This window comes from Crassostrea angulata, chromosome 2 (assembly GCF_025612915.1).
Source record: "Crassostrea angulata isolate pt1a10 chromosome 2, ASM2561291v2, whole genome shotgun sequence".
NCBI classification, from domain to species: Eukaryota; Metazoa; Mollusca; class Bivalvia; order Ostreida; family Ostreidae; genus Magallana; species Magallana angulata.
In genome coordinates this window covers 52,366,031-52,375,008 of record NC_069112.1, presented here as the reverse complement: position 1 = coordinate 52,375,008, position 8,978 = coordinate 52,366,031, and positions in this window count along the sequence as shown.

Here is an 8,978-nt window from a genome sequence, read left to right as displayed (position 1 = left end):
AATCTTATTGTAAAAAAAATATGTCTAACGTCAGGTGCCTATGTTTGTTATTGGTTTACAAATGTTCACTTTTGTTAATTTAGCAGTTTTAGAGTTTTCGAGGTTTTCATAAAACTTTTATTACAGATACCGTCCGACTTGTGGCTTTTCCCTTGGATCACAAAATTAATAAAAATCTAATGATTAAAATCATCTACTTTGATATAGTTGTTTCATTTTCCCGGTTAGTAGAAATTTGTACAATTTTTCTTTTGGGTCTATTTTTACATAATATACCGTTGTGTCAATTTTCTACAATTATGAAGGCCGGGATAGTGTAAAATTTAGAGAAAGTATCAGACAATTGCAAAAAAGCCGAAATAACATAGATTGTCACAAATAATTTAAACTCATAAATTTTGGAAGCATATTCGAGGAAATTCAGGACAATTACTAATTCAAACGTTCAAGACCCCGTCTTTAAGTACTCTCAGTACTTTAATTAAATATGATTCAATGAGTTCACACAGTTCATTCTTCTTATTAGTAACACAATTTCTAAATTCTCTTAATAAAAACATTTCCTGATTGTCTAGTTTTTTGTATATTAAAAGTACAGGCAATAAACTAAATGAATACAAAAAAACTCATCCCAGTTTAATATACTTTTTCTGCGCAGATTGTTTACGATTTACCTGTATTTTATATTTAGATTTCTTTGGAATAAGCTATATGCTACTTTAATTATGTTTATTACTGTTTATATCACTTGGTGATATAGTGATATATTTCACAATGTGTGTTCATTTTAAGATTGTGCACACCAAATAAAAGTACGAATAATGCATGGTAGCTTCAGACAAAATACTTTAAATAGGCATATGTTAACTAATGACGTACGACCAATGCATGCAATGTTACACGTTTACAAAACAAACGTGTACTTGCAATTGCATTCTTTTTCGTATAGAAATAACGCATGAATTCTTACTTATTGAATATGCCATATCACAAAATTAGTTTCTAGGTCTTTCTTTTTTTTTAGCTATGAACATACTTTTGTACATTTTGTCTTTGAATAAGATACATTCGCTATTGCAAAGCTAAATTAACGAGTAAAACAGATTTAATGATAAACAATTCGATTTTTAATCAAGTGAAGAAATCATTGCTTAACTTTCCGTCTGGTTACAGTGGTTAAATTTTTAAATTCGTTTTCATTACTTAAAATAAACCATAAAATAAGCTTTAAAGTGTCATTTTCCAACCTTAACACAATCTTGCTATGGTAATGGGAGCAGCAATCAAATTTCAAATGAAATTCAACGTTTTTATTTATCAGTCTAATCAACTATAAATCGATGACTGTGCATAATCACCTGGTTCAAACTGTTTTCTTATAAAATCGATATTACTTTACATTTATTAATGAACCGTTGAAAATCTATATTTAGGGTTTTAATATTCATTTGTTTTAAATAAAACTTCATTTTATTTGATAAGATACAACTTTGTGCGAGTACACTTCAAAGGCTATGCTTTTAACTCAAAGATACATAATTATTCAATTCATGCTACTTACAGTTCCAAAAATACAGCTGTCACCTTCACCATCACCACTGACAATGAATAACTGAATTACAAATATGTGCCGTACCCACACATGATGCTCGCAGGTTTATACATGTATAGTGATGTGAAAAAAGAGCATTGTGTTTACGAAAGGATTCTTTTGGAAAGAGTGTTCAGTGATGCAAAATAACAATAAAAATCAATAGTAATTATTCTTTAAAAGCAGATCTCGGGTATCGATGCGTTTACGCTGTAACTATTGAAAAATGTTGTATTGATTTAAATGTCTTCACCAACAAACGGCGACAAATCAACAATCTAAATTAATGTGTTAAATGCACTTACATTATTAGTAAAACAATTTTGATGAATAATACTTGGACTTTAATGAAATAAAACAAGAGGCATTAACGGTCACCCGAGTACCATATCACATAAACAGGTTTGTCGAGGAGTCCCATATATGAACTTATCGTGTTTCATTTTTGAGTAGAAAAAATATGATATTGTAATGACAATAATGACAACCACATTCTTGCCTTTCGTAAAGTTTTAATAGTGCTTCACGATTTACTAATGCGTCAAAGTATAAATTTTACTGTGCATTAGAACTTAATTTTAATTTCTTTGTATAAAATTTGTAAAATTGATAAATTGTATTTGCTTATTCATTGGTTTCATTTAAATCCACATGTATCTTATTTGTGAAGATACAATGTATATCTGTTTATAAGTACACCACAAAAGCTGTGTTATTAACTTAGATATTTAAATTCAAAGATACTGCACCTGCACATAAACCTCGCAGTTTCATACATGAACATGTGCAGTGATGTGTTTCCTGGACCAAGGCAACCGGGGTAAATAAAGTCTGCAAGGCAATTGATTGCAAAGTTGCTACTCGGTCAATCGCAATTCGTTTCGACGGATTTACCAATTTTTAAATCAGAATGCATGTGCATATTATTGTGTTTGCTAAATTTACTGCGACTGTCTTTAATGCCACAGAAAGAATAATAGGAGTCTTCTGTATGTAATTTTGTTAAAATATATGAAAATTGTTTATTTATTAATTATTTTTTATTTTTTTATTTTCAGAAAAAAGTTCAAAACAACGAGCAAACAGTTGTGCAATAATTACCCTGCCCTCAATTTGGTAATCAGTTCAATTTGTCAAGTTAAAAAGGATCAGCAAAGGTCGAAGAAAGTTTTCAAAAAGTTGTAGATAAACTGTTTGAAATAAACACCCATTATAGTCTTAGTTACTTATACATATGTGTATCTATTAAAGACAAAACAATTTGCTAGGCAATAAAATGTTGTCATGTTAAAAGAAAACAAAATGGAAATAAACACATTGAAAGGTTCAGGATAATGAGTGTAACAGTACCTATAATAATTTTAAATATTATGCAGTAATAATGTTGAAAAAGCTGAATAAAAAAGCAGTGGTGTATAAGTAATGAACATACGTGAAAATATACAAATATATATTTTATACGACTAACCGATTACTGAATTTTTAACTGGTTACACTGGTCCATCGTTCTGACCGAGTAACCGGTTAAAAATTGTCATTCCTAAAATAAATAAATAAAAGAATGAACGATTTATAAAAATTCAAATCTGCCGTAGCCTTACATAAGCTATAAAACCACACCTTTAATCGTCTGAAATTATTTTGTACCCCGTGAGACTAACAAAAGATATGCTGCTCTCAACCCTAGGTAAATTTAACAAAACAAGAAAAAAAAAGAAAAAAAAAGGTGTTCAATGATGAAAACGGCTAAGCAAGATCAATGGTATTTAAAACAAGTTGCTGTCCTTTAAAAAAGAACTACAATACGAAGACCATTTGCATGTGTTTCCAACGAAAACGTGAAAGTCTTAAGATTATCAGAGCCCTCTGCTTTTAACTACTAAATTTTACGTTGTATTACGTATACATATATGTATAGCCCTGACTTTTTATCTCAGAATTTAAAGGGTTCATGCTTCTAAAATGATTATGATCTATCTATGAATGAAGTTTGCATGTATAGTATCAGGCATCCGGTGAATTCTACTATTTGCGTACACATTACGATTCGCACTACTTTGTTAACTATACAGTGACAGCTCTGAGTAAATTCAAAATTTCATATCTTGATGCATTTTTCTTGAGATTCAAAATTTTATAAAGTGACATAATTATTCAATCATACTTAAATGCTTAAAAAAATTATCGGGAAGTTCTCTAGCCACGCCTACCAGAGAACTAGAGTAAAGTTACATACGTGTATTCGGAAAACAACAAAACATTGCAAATTATGCTATTTGATACATGTTGTAGTTTCGGCATAACATTAACTTATTTTATAATACTGATTGTTCATATCACATGCCAATCATTTCTGTAGAAGGAATACTTTGCTTCTGTACTGTTTACCGACAACTTTACAATTACAGCGCCTTTGAACTTATGTGTGCATATGGCACGGAATCCCGATCCCGATTCAGATAAAAGTGTGTTCTCTGAGCTACCCATTACGCACAGGAACCAGGCTAGCTCATGCGCAGGCTGAATTTTCCCCATAACATCCGGTTTTACCTCGCTTATATATTTTCTGCGTGGACCTCAATGTCCACGCAATAAACAGATTTTAAATATCGTTGCCTGTATTAATTGACATATTATTGCAACAATTATTGAAGCCTGATTTAAATGTCTCCACAGAGAAACTACGACGAATCATCAAGCTTAACTAATGTGTTAAATGCAGTAACATCAATATTCAATCGCCTAGACGTAAAACAATGTGGTCAACTGGCTGGTGAATGAATTAATTAGAAGTATTTGATCTGTGTAAAAATGGTTTACATATATTTTTATCCGTGGTAACTAGTAAAAATGTTTGAATAATACATGAAATGATTAACAATTACACGATGCAAAGACTGGGATATCATAAGAATGTATTGCTTTAGTGAAATGCATGGTTTTCTAGCGATTTTCTCTTAATGACGATGTGACCCAACAAAAGAAGTGGTCCTAATAAATAAAACCTATTATGAAAATTGCGGTAACAAACAACTGAATAAACAAAATAACAAGGGTTAGCAAATTCACAGATCCACGATTCGACTTAACATCGTTATAAACATAAGCAAATATTTTGATATTTCAATCTGTTTGGATAAAGACAATTTTATGATTTGCAAAAAATTACTAATTTGGATCTGATAAACAGCATTTTAATTTTTGTAAAATTATTCAACAAGTTTGTAAATAAACAATGTCCTCGTGTAATATGTAACGAAAATTTTAATTATTCTTGTCAAAATCTTATTGACTAAATTTCAAGATTCTGAAATCAACGACAGCACATGTTCAGTGATACAGTAAAGAGAAATGGCATTTTCCTTAAAACAGATATCAAGTATTAGGGCGTGTAGGATGCAATCATTGACACCTATGAAAATCTATCTGTCTCCACACACAAGCTGCAATAAATCGACAAGATAATGTTTCATGCAAAAGCATGGATATGTTTACATTAGAAATATTCTGGCAGGTGAAATGCTTAAAATATGTGCCTCAAAATCTAGTTTTCAAGCAAAGGGAATCCATTAAAAGATTCTTTGTATGAGGCATAGGCTCACAAAAGGATCGATATGTGATAACATGTGTTCCTTGTTACAAATATTATCAATAAAAAGCAACATTATATCTTCAAAAACAGATATCAAATATCAAGACTTGTACGATGCAACCATCATTATATTTGATTTACCTGTCTCGATAGACAAAATGCGATAAATCATCAAGCTAGACTACTGCTTTATGCAATAAAATCAATATCAAATTGTGTAGCCTCCAACCAATTTTTACGCAACTCACCTGATTATGTTGAATTATTAATTAATAACTGCCAATCTTTTGTTAGCTCAATTGTTTTGCTCAGGCCAAGTCTTGTCTACCCATTTTACCGGATGCCGAACCCGATTGAAACACGCCTTTCCTTTATTATTATTTTCGTAATAACTCAGATTTGAAACAGAATTAGACCTTATTTTTTGCAATTTATATTTTCCTTCCCATAAGGATAATTTATGCTAAACTACGTTGAATTGGAATCAGTAGTTCTTGAGAAAAAGATTTTTAAAAATGCACCCCCCCCCTTTTTCTACAGTTTCAAGGTTTTCTCCGCATTGAATATAGATTGGACTTTTATTTCTGCAATTTATATTCGCCCTCCCATGAGGATGCTTTGTGCCAAATTTGGTTGAAATTGGATAAGCGGTTTTAGAGAAGTTTAAAATGTAAAAAGTTTACGGACAGACGGACGACGGACAAAAGGTGATCAGAAAAGCTCACTTGAGCTTTCAGCTCAGGTGAGCTAAAAACTAGTACGATGCAATCATTATTATAATTGATTTACCTGTCTCGATAGACAAAATGCGATATATCATCAAGCTAGACTACTGCTTTATGCAATAAAATTAATATTTAATTGTGTAGACGCCAATTTTGACACAACTCAGGTGATTATGTTTTTTCGATCGAATTTCACTACCTGGCTTTGCACACTTTTCAAACATCAATCAATAGATGACAGTGACAGAGGAACAGGTTTGACTTACTCTTAGTCATATCAAATCTAAACTGTTGAAATTTCAATTAGTTCATTTAAACAAACAATAAAAGTAATCCAATAAAATTTAATAAAATACAGGAATGATTATATAGAAATGATTCAAATCACGTCATTCGGTACAAACACAAAAATATTAATCTAAAATTCATAACATGCGTAGAAATGTTACTTAGAAGTCACTTCGGCTACTTAGATCATGTTTTTGAGATTTGTCATATTTCTTTTACCTCCCTGAGGCTTATCTCAAAGCACTGAGAATCTACACCATTTACTTGAGTTTTCCTGAGATTTTATTTTGTTTTTTATTTTCATTTTTTTTTTGTGGTTCCCTGAGGCTTATTTTGTTGCACTTGAAATTTAATGATTTACTTAAGACTCCCTTAACATTTTTTTTTTATTTTTTTTTTAAATTATTTGTAGATTTGTATGCCTCCCCGAGGCTTATTTCATTTCACTGGGAATCTACACAATTTACTAGTGTTATCCTGAGATTTTTATTTTTTTATTTGTTTTCATATTTCTGTGCCTCCCTGAGACTTGTCTCATTGCAATTAGAATCTACACATTTTACTTGTGTTTTCCTGAGATTTTTCATATTTCTTTTGCCTCCCTGAGGATTTTGTCATTGTACTTGGAATCTTTATAATTTATTTTTGTTTCTCTGGGAGTTCCCTTCATTTGGCAGTTTGTCAGATATATAATAATTGTATTATTTAGTTTATTCCGGGAATTCTATCCTGGATTGTGTTTGGTATTTTCTTTTAAAGTTGACCGGATACTGACAGACTGTTCTATTTCTACTAGCCAAAGTCAGTTCATTTATATAATTTTATTTTCCACTTTAAACAACTGCAAGTATGCCAAAGTCTGGAAGAGCGAATCTCGAGTTGTTCCTTCTGTTCAGTCTAAACAGAAGAAAAAAGAGTAGCGACTGCGAGTTCAGAGTCGGTTGCAGTCATATATCCCGATAACGAAACAGGTCACAGAGAAAGTGACAGCCTCAATGAAAGAGGAATAGAAGGCGCTTTCAATAACCAGATAAGTTCATGTTCAAGTAATTTTTGACATCTCAGCCCCACGTTGAGGCTCTTGTTCAAGAAAAAGTAATACAAAAGTCTGTGAAAACTTGTGTTGTAAACCATGCCGAAAAGATAACGGTTTAGTGTTCAACCAGTTTGTCAGCACAGTCGTGCCAATCGACGAGTCTCAGACCAGATTAAATAAAAAATATGGTCAAATCAATTCATAGAGTTTAGGAGTTTCTTGGCAAAAGGAAAACAAAAAGTGGAAGTTTTCTCTGCAATTTGAGAAAGAGGATGATGTAAAAAAAATAATAATTAGCATCCATCACTGTTACGTGTCAAGCAGTCCTTTCGTGACATCCAAAAATGTCTAAACCAAAGAGGTAGTACTAACTAATGGAGACAATTTAATCAAACAAAACAAATGCTACACCCAAGAAAGGGCCCAACACCAATGAAGGTAAAAAAACCAAAACCTTGCTCATAGGGTATATGGGTATGATGAATCTGAAATTCATTATTTAAATCAGGGTTATAAAAATAGTTTTTATTTAGGCTTTGTTGGGGAATAACATGGCATTGAATCTAAGAACTTGAATTCAGCAAATATACGTTCAAAAATTAGTGATTAAAAAAGTACAAAAACAAATTTTGGCCGGAAGAGTTCAAGGAACTTTCAATAGTAAACCATTTACAGTTTTAAACGTTGGGTTTGTTTAAAAAACGAATCAGGAGAATTTCTTTGGAATGAGCTGTACGCCATTTAATCTTAGTTATTACTGTTTAAGTTACTTGGTGATATAGATCACTCTCTTTTCATACCACTTTCATTAATGCACTCATTCAAAAACCAAAAGTAAATAGACCTGAGTTTGTATATTGAAATGGATATAAGTTAAAATTATGCATTAATAATATTCATAGCAAAGACATATAAATATGAATTGTTTTGTAGATAATATTATGTAGTTCACAGCTCTATTGTCTACATTTAGAGAATTTTCCTCAAGTAGTATATTGATAACATTGAAATCAACCTTTTTTTCTTTCTTTTTTTTTCTATATATAACATACTAAGAATATTCCACAAGGGTAAAACATTAGTACACCTAAAAAAACCATGTTGTATTGTTTCTATTTCTTCTTTACAAAAAGTGCAGCAATCATTTGCAATGATATATTTTTTTATACCCCCGCAAACGAAGTTTAGGGGGGTATAATGGTTTCACCCTGTCCGTCTGTCTGTCCGTCTTTCTGTCTGTCCGTCTGTCTGTAGACGCAACTTTATCCCCCTATATAATTTTTTATTACTGCATGGAACAGTTTGAAAATTTGTACATATGTTGAACACCATCTGAAGATGTGCACCTGCATTTTGTTTTAAGATCAGACAAGATTTAATGATTTTATGACAGTTTTCATTTTTCCTTATTCTATATATTGTACATTAATGTTGAAAAGTAAGGGAGATAATCGTTACAAATGTTATTGATTAATTAATAGTATTAAAACACTCTTAAATATATTTATATAAATGCATCCAGATAGAGTTTTTTTGTCTTTATGTCCTAATTAATAAAAACAATTATTTTTTATAAGTATTCTATCAACTGACAATGCAAAGTTTTTGTTTGTCAATGATAAATTCTTAGGAGCTAATAAGAACATCAAAGACAAGTGTGGCTGAATTCATTTGTCTCAAGAGAGCAATTATCTGAGCAATGGTTCAGATGGAGTATGTGTTTAGGGGAAATTGATAATCTAAAAA